This window comes from Simochromis diagramma, unplaced genomic scaffold, assembly GCF_900408965.1.
Source record: "Simochromis diagramma unplaced genomic scaffold, fSimDia1.1 OVJJ01000816.1, whole genome shotgun sequence".
Taxonomy (NCBI): Eukaryota; Metazoa; Chordata; class Actinopteri; order Cichliformes; family Cichlidae; genus Simochromis; species Simochromis diagramma.
In genome coordinates this window covers 3,483,490-3,494,177 of record NW_024386908.1, presented here as the reverse complement: position 1 = coordinate 3,494,177, position 10,688 = coordinate 3,483,490, and positions in this window count along the sequence as shown.

Here is a 10,688-nt window from a genome sequence, read left to right as displayed (position 1 = left end):
GAGTGAGGTTTACATTGTTTTGGCAGACCACCCAGCTGGTGTATAGGAAGTGTGGGGTAGCGCATCTGCTATCCTTCTCAGTTTCAGCCTGACCTCTCTGAGGGAGGCTGACACACAAACGCACATCGTGGGAGGCCACCATCCCACGCAGGGCAGCTGAGTGAGCGAGCTAACAGCCCGTGACCACGCTGTAATTATGAGCCGTTTTCTAATTATGAAGCACTTCGCTGGTCCTGCTTCGACTGCTGAAACTTTTATTTTATTTTTTATGTTCTTTTGTAACACACGGGATTAGCGGCAGAAACTCGGGATGAAGGAAGAGGAGAGAGGAAAACGCGGGGTGAAGGAGTTAAAGGCGTGAGAAAAGTGTTACACAGATTTAGAAGTTAGAGAAAGGAAAAGTGGGAGAAAGAAACAGGCCCTCGGTCCCTCAGGCTGTAGCCTTCTTAGCGTGGCTTTTCACTGAGAGAAGTGCCAGCAGGCTGCCTGTAAAACAGAATCATTACACCATTAACCCTCAATCAATCTTCATTTGACCATGCTGTAAGAAACCATATCAGTAGAGAAGCCGTGGACCTTCTGGAAGTTGACTGTGGAAATGGGGTGGAGCGAGGGCTACTAAACACCCCCAGCCCGCAAGCCTGAGTCTGGGCATGGCCAAGTCTAAATGCAACCTCTCCCCCCTCTACCTTCTCTCACTCCCCCCCCTCCTCCTGTGGATCTGCGGTTGGCTGCTGCAATGAGAGGTGACTTGTGGCCAATTGTGATTTATGTGGTGGTGGGTTTGGCTGTGCGGGACGTGGGCCGGTGGAGGCGAAAAGATGGATCCGAGGCAGGACCGAAGGAGACAATCTGATTACAGCCTTCTACCTCCTTTCATCTTCATCTTCAACACTCGCTGGTTCACTCGCTCCTTCACCCACGTCGTGTCACTATGGTAACCCGGAGCCTTGTAAGAAGACAAGTGCGACCGTCGGGACGGAGCGGCGACCCGGCGGTCAGCGCAGAGACGGACACATGTTCAGGGTGTGTAGAAATAAAAACAGATGACAGATCGATGCTGATGACAGAGGCTGGTGCAGCGACGCATCACGTCGTCTGATCAATAAAAGGAAGAGCCAACTGTCCAAACAAATAGTTGTCTAACATGCTCCTTGTTTCCTTCTATTCTGGTTTCAGCAGTTACACTTCAAGTCCTTTCCAGGTCTTACATTCTAGCTGACACTGACCCAGCCAGACATTTAGATTTGAATTAAAGACAAAGCTCCTCACATCTTCTGCTTTTAGTGCTTACACTCCATTCAGTCTTCACTGGATTGAACACATGCCATTTGGGACTCTTTTCAGCATTTTCTCACTATAAACAGATGTTTTTTGGCAGGTATGTCTTTAGAATTACCCTCCTATGGCTCTCAAACCCTTTCAGGTCTCAGGTCCCTCAAGCATCATTAACGCACGTTCTAGTTTTCTTGGTCACGCATCTTATATTAAATGCAAAATTAGCATCATCTTTCAGGTTTTTAACCCTTCAATGATGTTAATTTCGCTCAGCGCTTCCATTATTACCCGACCTTCTCTGAGCTATTCATCGCTTGCACTTCAGCGTTTCATATTCTTTCAGTGCTTGAACTTCAACTTCACTGAGCGCCTTTTTCAGCAGTGCAGTGTTTCAAAGTGTTCGGCTGCACAATGACAAGTTAACAGCCAGAGCCGAAATATGTTCTTTGAAAACAAAATGTAGTTTTCAGATCATAGTCGGGTCAAGGTGAATCTTTCTGGATTCGATTCATGAATGTGACACCAACTTGATGCTGCATTATGCATGCACTGTGAGAGCAAATGTGTTTCAGAATATGTAGTAGATGTTTAAAAGAAGGGGGTATTAAAGAGTTCATTATTTCCACTTTTATCCAGAATTGTTCATATATTAATGAGCCAGTGGACAGATCGCCTGCATGACTGATACTGCAGGCACTTGTAAGAAGTGCAAATACAAATATGCAGTGCGTATACAGTATTCTGGCATGCGCAAGGCTAACCAAGTCCTGCTGTGTTCTGAGACTGCCATCAAGTGGCAATAAGAGGTAGTGATTGTAATTCAAATCCACTGGACAAATGATATTAGCTTAAAGGAATATATAACTTAAACATTACACTTATGTTGAAGTAGTTAATCCTGTTTTAGAGCTGCTGAGGATGAGGTGTGTAGGTGAGGAAGATGGATTTTGCTGCATAAAAAGAAGATAAATAACTATTTCAAAAATAGCAGTAGCTCCCTATTATACATATTTACACTGGCACAGACAAATGCTTACTATCCAATAGAGACATAATGATGAAGGTAAGCAGTTCCAAGTGAGCAGCATGCTCTTCACTAAATCACAGTACAGACGTAAATATGACGGGTTGATTGTCTCATCTGGCACCCACAGGGACAAGACAAATGTTGGTCTTCTCAGGATTAGATAATTTATCACTATCACGAGTACAGTGTGTATTAAAGTGCTGCTGAGACGGGTGAAATTAGCTGACCATTTTGTGCAGTTTAGCCCTGACTAAGGTTTTATTTGTGACACAAAGGAACAAAAAATCTGCTCAAAAGGTGCAGAGAGTAGCAGTTTTAACATCAATAAATCATTATCCCAATAATTTGAGACGTTGCAGGAACTTTTTAAAAGGAAAGTTACTTCCTAACCAAAGCAATGAAAGACTGACAAAAGGTGAGATTGCAGCAATGAAAGAGAATGAGCAATAAGGGATCATTGATCGTAACAAACACTGTGGTAGGGATGGCAAAAAGTTCACAGGAGGAAGTGGAATCAAAACAAATAAAAACCAAAGATGATGAAAAGGTTCTGCAATGACAAACAAGAGGTGGTTTTAAAGTTTAACTTGAACACCTGAGTTGCTCAATAAAGTTGTTTCAAGGCTGCACGTAGCGGAGCTCAAAAGACCTTTTGGGCTAGAGCCTGAAAACAGGAATAATGAAGATGATCACACTTGTGAATCTGAAGAGTTCAGGGCCATGCCACTACATTAAAAAAGGAAACTTTAATAATGGAGAAGAACGCAGGGGAGAGATGCTACAATGGTAGAGACGGTCGTAATCTGACTTAAAGTTTGGCACAGAAGTAAGACTACAACGTTTTTAATAAAATGAGCACTTGTGCCTGATATGACACTCAAATCAGACCCACTGACTAGGTATCATTATCAGTTATAAGTCGCATACATCACCAGTTGGTACCATGCTGTTATCTTCCATTATAAAGGAGAAATGGAGAACAGCGCCATTTATGTGAACATGAAGTGGTCACGTAAACAAGTGTGTGCAGAACCTCCTGCGCTAAAGTTAGCATGCATCAAGCATTGTGCAAAGCAATGCTTGATGCATGCTAACTTTAAATAATAAATGATATGTCTTGCACAAAAGGCAACAACCAGGCATGTTCGGCCCCAACCATAAGCTCAATACTTAGATAACCTCTGCAAACTAATGAACACAGAGTCCAACAAGCTAGTCTTTGACTTGTATGTCACAGATGAAAGTCAAGTGTATTAAGCCACCTTGAGCAAATATTAGGTTTAAATGGTGAGTATGTACATTCCTGACAAGTAGAGTAGTTTAAACAGACTGTTCAGGGGCAAAACTGCATGCAGACATCAAAATGCTTGATGCGTGGTTTGGTGGAAGCTTGCAGAAGTCACGTCACTCGCTCCATTCGCCTTTTACTTTAGAGACAAACCGATGGCAGTTTGAAAGCTCTGGAAAGTTATTTTCCTCAAACTTGAAGAACTTCAGGACAAAGAGGTAATTTCCAAATGGGAACACAGTTATAAAATGATCAATACCCATTTCTTTGTTGCTGAAAGGCTTGCACACAGACGATCTGGGGACACTATGCAGGCATGTTCAAATTGACTTAAGTTTGGAAGGCTTTTATTTTTGCAGTTTATATTCTAACTTAGTTGAAGGTTTGTGTTTAGGGATGCCCTTTGGTGGTTTAATATTTCTGTGTTCACTGCACTGCCTTAAGGAGGTAACTCAGCTGTTGCCATGCGCAGTATCCTCCATTTGGATTACAGCTTTATAGGTAAAAGCGGGAGTGTTTTGTATGATCTCTAGTTTTAGATTGACAAGGAGACATCCCAGAATCATTTGAATGTAGAGAACATTACTGGTGCACATGGGTAATTAGTATAAGTATTCTGACGATTGGCAACATAGCAAAACAAAGGCATGAAATAGGACAGGACCCAGGAGTGTAGATAATACTAGTTGGCGGTGGAGCAGAATCCCAGAACATCCAGGATGAGGTGGAGGAGGGTTGCACGAATGACGACTTGAAAGACAGAGTGACAGAATAGCAATAAGGCTTAAAGAGTGCGGATCAGAAACTGATCGACTCGGAGGAGGCAGGTAAGAAGATCACTGGATCAGAGTAGCGTGATGATGAAACTGAGAATGAAGGTGTGACAAAAAGAAGAGAGCAACAGGAATACCCCAGAAATGCAGGCAGATGAAGAAAAACACAGATTTCCCTTATTAAAGCTACATGCAGAAACTGCTTTTCCATATCCACATATTCCATTTATCATTAGCAGCAATGGCCAGGTTGATTCTCAGAGGTATCAACTTAACTTGAGTATTTTTTTCTAACAGTTTTTTTTTTACGTTTCTTCCCCACATTTTAATATAAATATCTCACCCAGTCAATCTGCTTGTGTCACATGAAAAAGTGATTGTCTGCCAAAAAGTGATTTCTGGTATTTGCTGCAAAATGATTGATGGGTATATAAACTGCTGTAAATGTCTTGTTGGCCTATAATCTGTCAAATATATCTCTCATGAATTATATCAAAGCATTTTGACCCAGAAAGAACACTACTGTGTCAAGGTGGAAGTTGCAGTCAGTTGGTGGCAAAGTCACTTCTATATATTCTTTATTTATCCTGGCAGAAAAAAAGTCACTGACATCTCTTTCAAGAGAGCAGCGGAAATTGCAACAGATGTAACCCCACCGTTCTCTAAAGATATTTTAAGTTGCCAAACATACTAGATTGATTATAATGTAATCATAAAGACCCTTGAAAAACAGGCAAGTTCTTTTTATATATATATATATATAACGCCTTTGTAAACCATGTGGACTGTAGTCTAGTTACCAATATAAGCAAAGATATTAGAAAAATACACACAGAAACATCGGATATCACTTTTTGGCACATAATTGGTCTCAAGCCTCGATAGATGGGTGCGGTACTGTTAGCTGAAAAGAAAGAAAGAAAAAAGGGGGATGGCAGGGAGAAGACAGTCGTTTTGGTGTGTCCACTGCAAGTTCTTTTTTTCACATGAAGAGATGAAAGAGGCAAAGAAAAGGAGGTTGTGACAATCTAAAGTGGCACTTTGTTGCAGATGTCAAGTTGTGGTGGTGGTACATTCTCTTCCGTAGTGCTTCAGAAGAGGCACGAACATAATAAAGGGAGCCACTTAAAGACGGTGTTAAAGCACAAGGCAACACAGGCTGTGCTGTTCATGGTCAGTGTGAGTTTGCATCAAAGGTAGCGGACATCAGTTTAAATTTAAACTGATGATGCTGATTAGATTCACTCACTGGATTCCATCTTATTAATACTGTCTGGGGTGGGAACTCAGCCACGATAGCTCTTGCAACATCTGCTTCCCTTGTTGAATCCAGTACACTAAAACCACAAAGGGCAGCAGCACAGGTCAGCTGAATACAGCCCACATTCAAAATGTACTTGCCCTCAAAATAAAAATGAATGTGACTTTTTAAGGGGTTTTTCCCCAACACTCCACACCTACAGCCCCTCTTAGGGTTCCCCCACCTGCTAAATTCAAATTTAACCCCTGACTAAACTCACTTTTCTATTTAGGTGCAAAGTTGTTGTTGTTTTTTTCCCCCTTTGGTTTTTCTTTGCTTGTCTTCTACAGAAAAAATGTTCAAGCTGAGCACATTCATTAGAATTTAAATCTAAGCTGAAATAAAGTTTGTATTTCCACTTATTTCTATTAATATTATTTTATAATGATATTAATATGACCTGAGGTTCAGTTAGCTTTTTTTTGTATCTGTACTTCCACTAAAGTCACAGATGTTTGTACTTTTGCCACCTCTGTTCATAATCAGCAGCTGTATGCCATTTTATCAATTCTAAAACAATAATTATCTGGGGCTCGTGAGGAGCTTTTATTGGTGTTAATTACTAAGGATTGGTCTGTTACAATTTTTAGCACATAATTAGCATAACAACTGTACAAAAAAATATACTTTTCCTGTTGATGTGTCCAGTTGAAGCATATTTTCCAAGCCTTCACAGTTTACATAGTATCTTCAAAAGCACTGCACATTGCATCTTTAATTCTTTCTGCAATCACCGTGATAGACAAGTAAACAAACAAGCGGATGGACAGACTGATAAACATCCAAACAAAGCCTCCACCACACTCTCGCTCATTACTCTCTGGCAGTAGCAGAGGTGCTTGCGTCTGCCACGGACTCAATTACTTCCACCTTTCCCTTTCCTTCCTTTAGATGTGACATGAATAACCACATTATGATTACCTCAACCTCGGACGCACCGCAACCCTCCCACTCAAAAGACTTTGTAATTAAAAATCAAGACAGCAAAAAGCTTGGGAAATAACTCTGAGTGTCTGGACGGAAGAAAGAAAATGAGACGATGGGAGAAGATGAAGTGAGATGGGGGCTGAGGAGCCTCTGAGACATGAGAGGAAAAACAAGATGGACAAAGTGGAATTGGAACTAAAAGTTGCCTGTGCCTGCCACAAACGGCAGGGGGGAAATAGCTTTAATTTGTCAATCGAGTGCACAGGAATCATATAATGCAGAGTCTGCTCTGGAGTTCTGCTGCAGAGCCACTCAGGAGATGTTTGCCTGACATTTGCTGTCCTTCCCGACTGTTTTTTTTTTCTTCTTTACTGCACCATTGGATCAACTTCACATGTCTTTCACCTTTTTTAAAAACATTTTTTCATCCATTTTCTGCCTGTGGCCACACCAGCATTGGGGAATTAAACTAAAGCAAATATTTAAAATAACTCGAGTGAAACAAAACAGGTGGAAAGTGTGGGAACACTGAGGTTGTTGGAAGTTTCCTACAGACTAAGATAAATGATTTTTCTTAGTACCAGTTTAAAAAAAGAGACAAAGGAAAAACGACTCAGTCACGCAGAGAAAATTAACAGCAACCATAAATTCCAGCTCATCTTCGCTAATTGTGGCATTAAATGAAGAAACAGACTACCAGGATCAGGTGTTCTTTTATCTCAATCATCTGGCTTCAAAGAGGCCAGTATGAAAAAAAAAACAGCTAAATTAGCTCATACTTTAAGAGGAAACAGGTGCACCGCTTCTCCTGCAAACTAATGAACTGCCATGTGTTTGTTTTCCCAGAAATATATGTAGAGAAAGGTCTGCTGTGCCAATTAAAAAGGCATGTCATTGTTTCATAATGACAAAATAATACCATTTACTTATTAGACCCTCACAAACACCTGCGGAAGTAATGATGAAAAGGAGATGTTTTAATAAAATGTGCTTCTATCCTGCTCATCAGTGTGTTCATATTATAAGTTAAATGCACAAATGAAGGATTTGGAAACTAGAATCTTAGAAGAGGATTGGAAATGTCCGGGGAGCTTGAGAGTCTCGGATGTTGTTCCTGGAATCCGCCAGTGCCACTCGCCCAACTTGCGGGTCACTGAGTGCTCCGATTATCACTGTTGTCTTCACACTCAACATTTTCTCAAGATCCTCTTTCAGCGTTTGGTATTTCTTGAGCTTCTTGTGAAAAACAAGAAGTTGCAATAGCTACATCTATCACTACAGCCTTCATCCTCTAGTCGTTCACTGCTACTATGTCCGATTGAGTTAGCCTGTATCTGGATGTCCTACATGATCTTATCTTGGCCATTCTCGAACACCCTGGAGGGCGTGTCACATTGTGACCTCGGGACTTCCAGGCCATACTGAGCACAGATATTTCTGTATACTATGCGGGTGCCTTTCAGTGTTACCCTTCCTGCTAGCATCTTGCACCCTGCTGTTATGTGCTGGATCCTGGCTGCTCTGGTAGACCCCAGCATCTATGGATCTTGTGCTCATAGATCTTAGGCTTGTTCCTGTGCTGTCTTTCAGCCCAGCTTTGTCCAGTGATGTGATTATAACCACTTCCTCTTTCTGCTGGTGGTACATGCCGTGCAGGAGTCTGTCCTTTCATGTTTCCTATACTTGCTACTCTTCTACTTGGTGTTACCGTTTATTTCTAACATGACAGCTGCACATTAGAGCTCAGAAACAATTGTAATACATTCATGTGTGACTCTCTGACTGTATGGATATATTTGGTGACAAATAGTCTGCAATTGCAACTGATCCATTTATGCATCTGTGTTCTACTAGCTGTAACTCCAGCAGTCTAAGAGAAGACCTGGCTAATCGAATGACTGCATGTGACACCTTTCACTGTAAAGACTGATTTAAATTTAAAAATAAAAATTGTATTGGGCCTTTAAATGGTGTTGTAAATGTGATCACATTTAAACTGATTGTTATCTCTTGCACTCAGCAGAGTCACATCTGTTGACATCAACCATCTATATTCTGTCAGAGCACACACACACAAACACCCTCACAAAGAGATTCTCTTTCAGGTTTCTATGATGTAATGTGCAAAAAGATGCTCTACTCTCCAAGGCACTGACTGTTTCTTATAGAAAAGTTTTGGACTACAAAATTATCTGCTCATCAGGCATGTATGCTCACCTGCCTATTCTCATGTTTTCACACAATCAGCAAATCACGCAGCAGCAATGCAACGCACAAATTCCCTCAGACACGGTTCGAAAGCTGTTCTCAGTGTTCACATCAAATATCAGGATGGAGGAAAAATAGGACGTGAGTGACTTCCAACAAACAGCAGCTTTGCTGACTGAAAAGAGCTGAGGGTGGTTGGAGTTAAATAAAAAGCATACGGTGACTTGGAAAACAAGTCTGTACAACTTTGGTGAGCAGGAAAGCTTTTTTGAGCAGATTGCACAACTGTGAAATACATGGCTTAGATGGGCTACAGCAACTTAGGTTCACATAGGCTGCTGGTGGGGAAATAGTGCGGAGACCTTTTTCATGGCAATCTTTGGCCCAATCAGTCACAGTTTGTGAATTCCACAGCTTACTGCATCTGATGAGTGTTGCTGATATGAGCATCCCTTTATGGTTACAGCTTATCATCATCTAATGGCTAACTTCAAAGTATGAAAATTGCCAAAATCATTTCAAATGATTTTACGAACCCATACTACCCAGTCACCAGACCTGAACTGCCAGTAGGGCATCTTTGGGCTACAATGGGAGATTATTAGTGCGATCACATAGGAGAAATTCTGGGGCGGGGGTCTTTTCCGAAATCCTATCGCTGCTGGGATTCCATTCTGCCGTGATGGGTCATCAGAGTCTAATTGCCAAACACATTAATTTTTTCTGTCTCAATAAATCATGTTCAGTCCTTCCAAGTGATCTCTCTATACTGAAATTATGTAAGGTAAAGACCCTACAATAATACAGAGAAAGCCCCAATAATGAGACAACCAATCAGCGAATACTTGGCAAGAGTGGGAATGAAAAACTCCCTTTTACCAGGAAGAAACCTCTGGCAGAACTGGGTTCAGGGAGGGGCAGCGACTGAGGGTTTGGGGAAAGAGAAGAGAGCAGACAGAGACAGGACTAGAGACTGTGAGGTCTTGAAGATAAGATAGGGCCAGTTTATTCAAGACCATTCGGTCTTTTTAAGTCTGACGTCATTAGCCGTGCCTGGGCCCAAACTCCGCTGCAGGGCCCCTAAGTCACACGATCACTGCGGCATCACTGAGAGTTAAAAACTGTCTAAATTCTTTCATCTGTAATAAAGTGATCAGCGTTGCTGCTTTATCAGGTGTAACAATTATGTTTAACATCCAGGCATCCATGAAAACCGAATTTATGAAATTTAACGGAGTTAGCTCGCTATTTTCCATCTAAATATAATATAGCATGTTCTGACTGATTTCTGAAACAAAAAACGTACAGCTCTGCTGTCACTTCCAATATAAATGAAGACAGGAAACTAACGTTTGTAGGGTTACTGAAGTTGTGCTAGCTGGGATATAATGATGTGCTATGTGATCACTAGCAACACAGCTATGTTAGCATAATATAAACAGTGAAGCTGGAGGATGAACGCTAACTTTTTTTTCCCACTCGATAAAAGTTAACATGAGGGTTCCCGATGGTTAGGGACAAATGCAATCCCATGGCAGGATGCTGTAAACGGACCAAACTTCAGTCAGGAGAACAACTGAGATAATCCATCCACAACACGAGGTTAGTCATTCATATACCGCTGCATGGGCTGGGCTGTAGTTACATCGTAAGGTTTTAAAAACTGAGCTTTAAAATGAATAGCGGTAATAAAAACTGAGAGAGGCCGACACTGACTGTTTTTAGGGGCTTGTTGAGATTAATTAAAATAAGATACAAAGCATTAAAACATGTTAAATACACAACTGCCTTATTAAACGCGAAGCAGGATTCATCACGTCATCACTTAAAAACCGGATAGGTATGTCTAGGGCAGCGGTCCCCAACCTTTTTTGCGCCACGGACCGG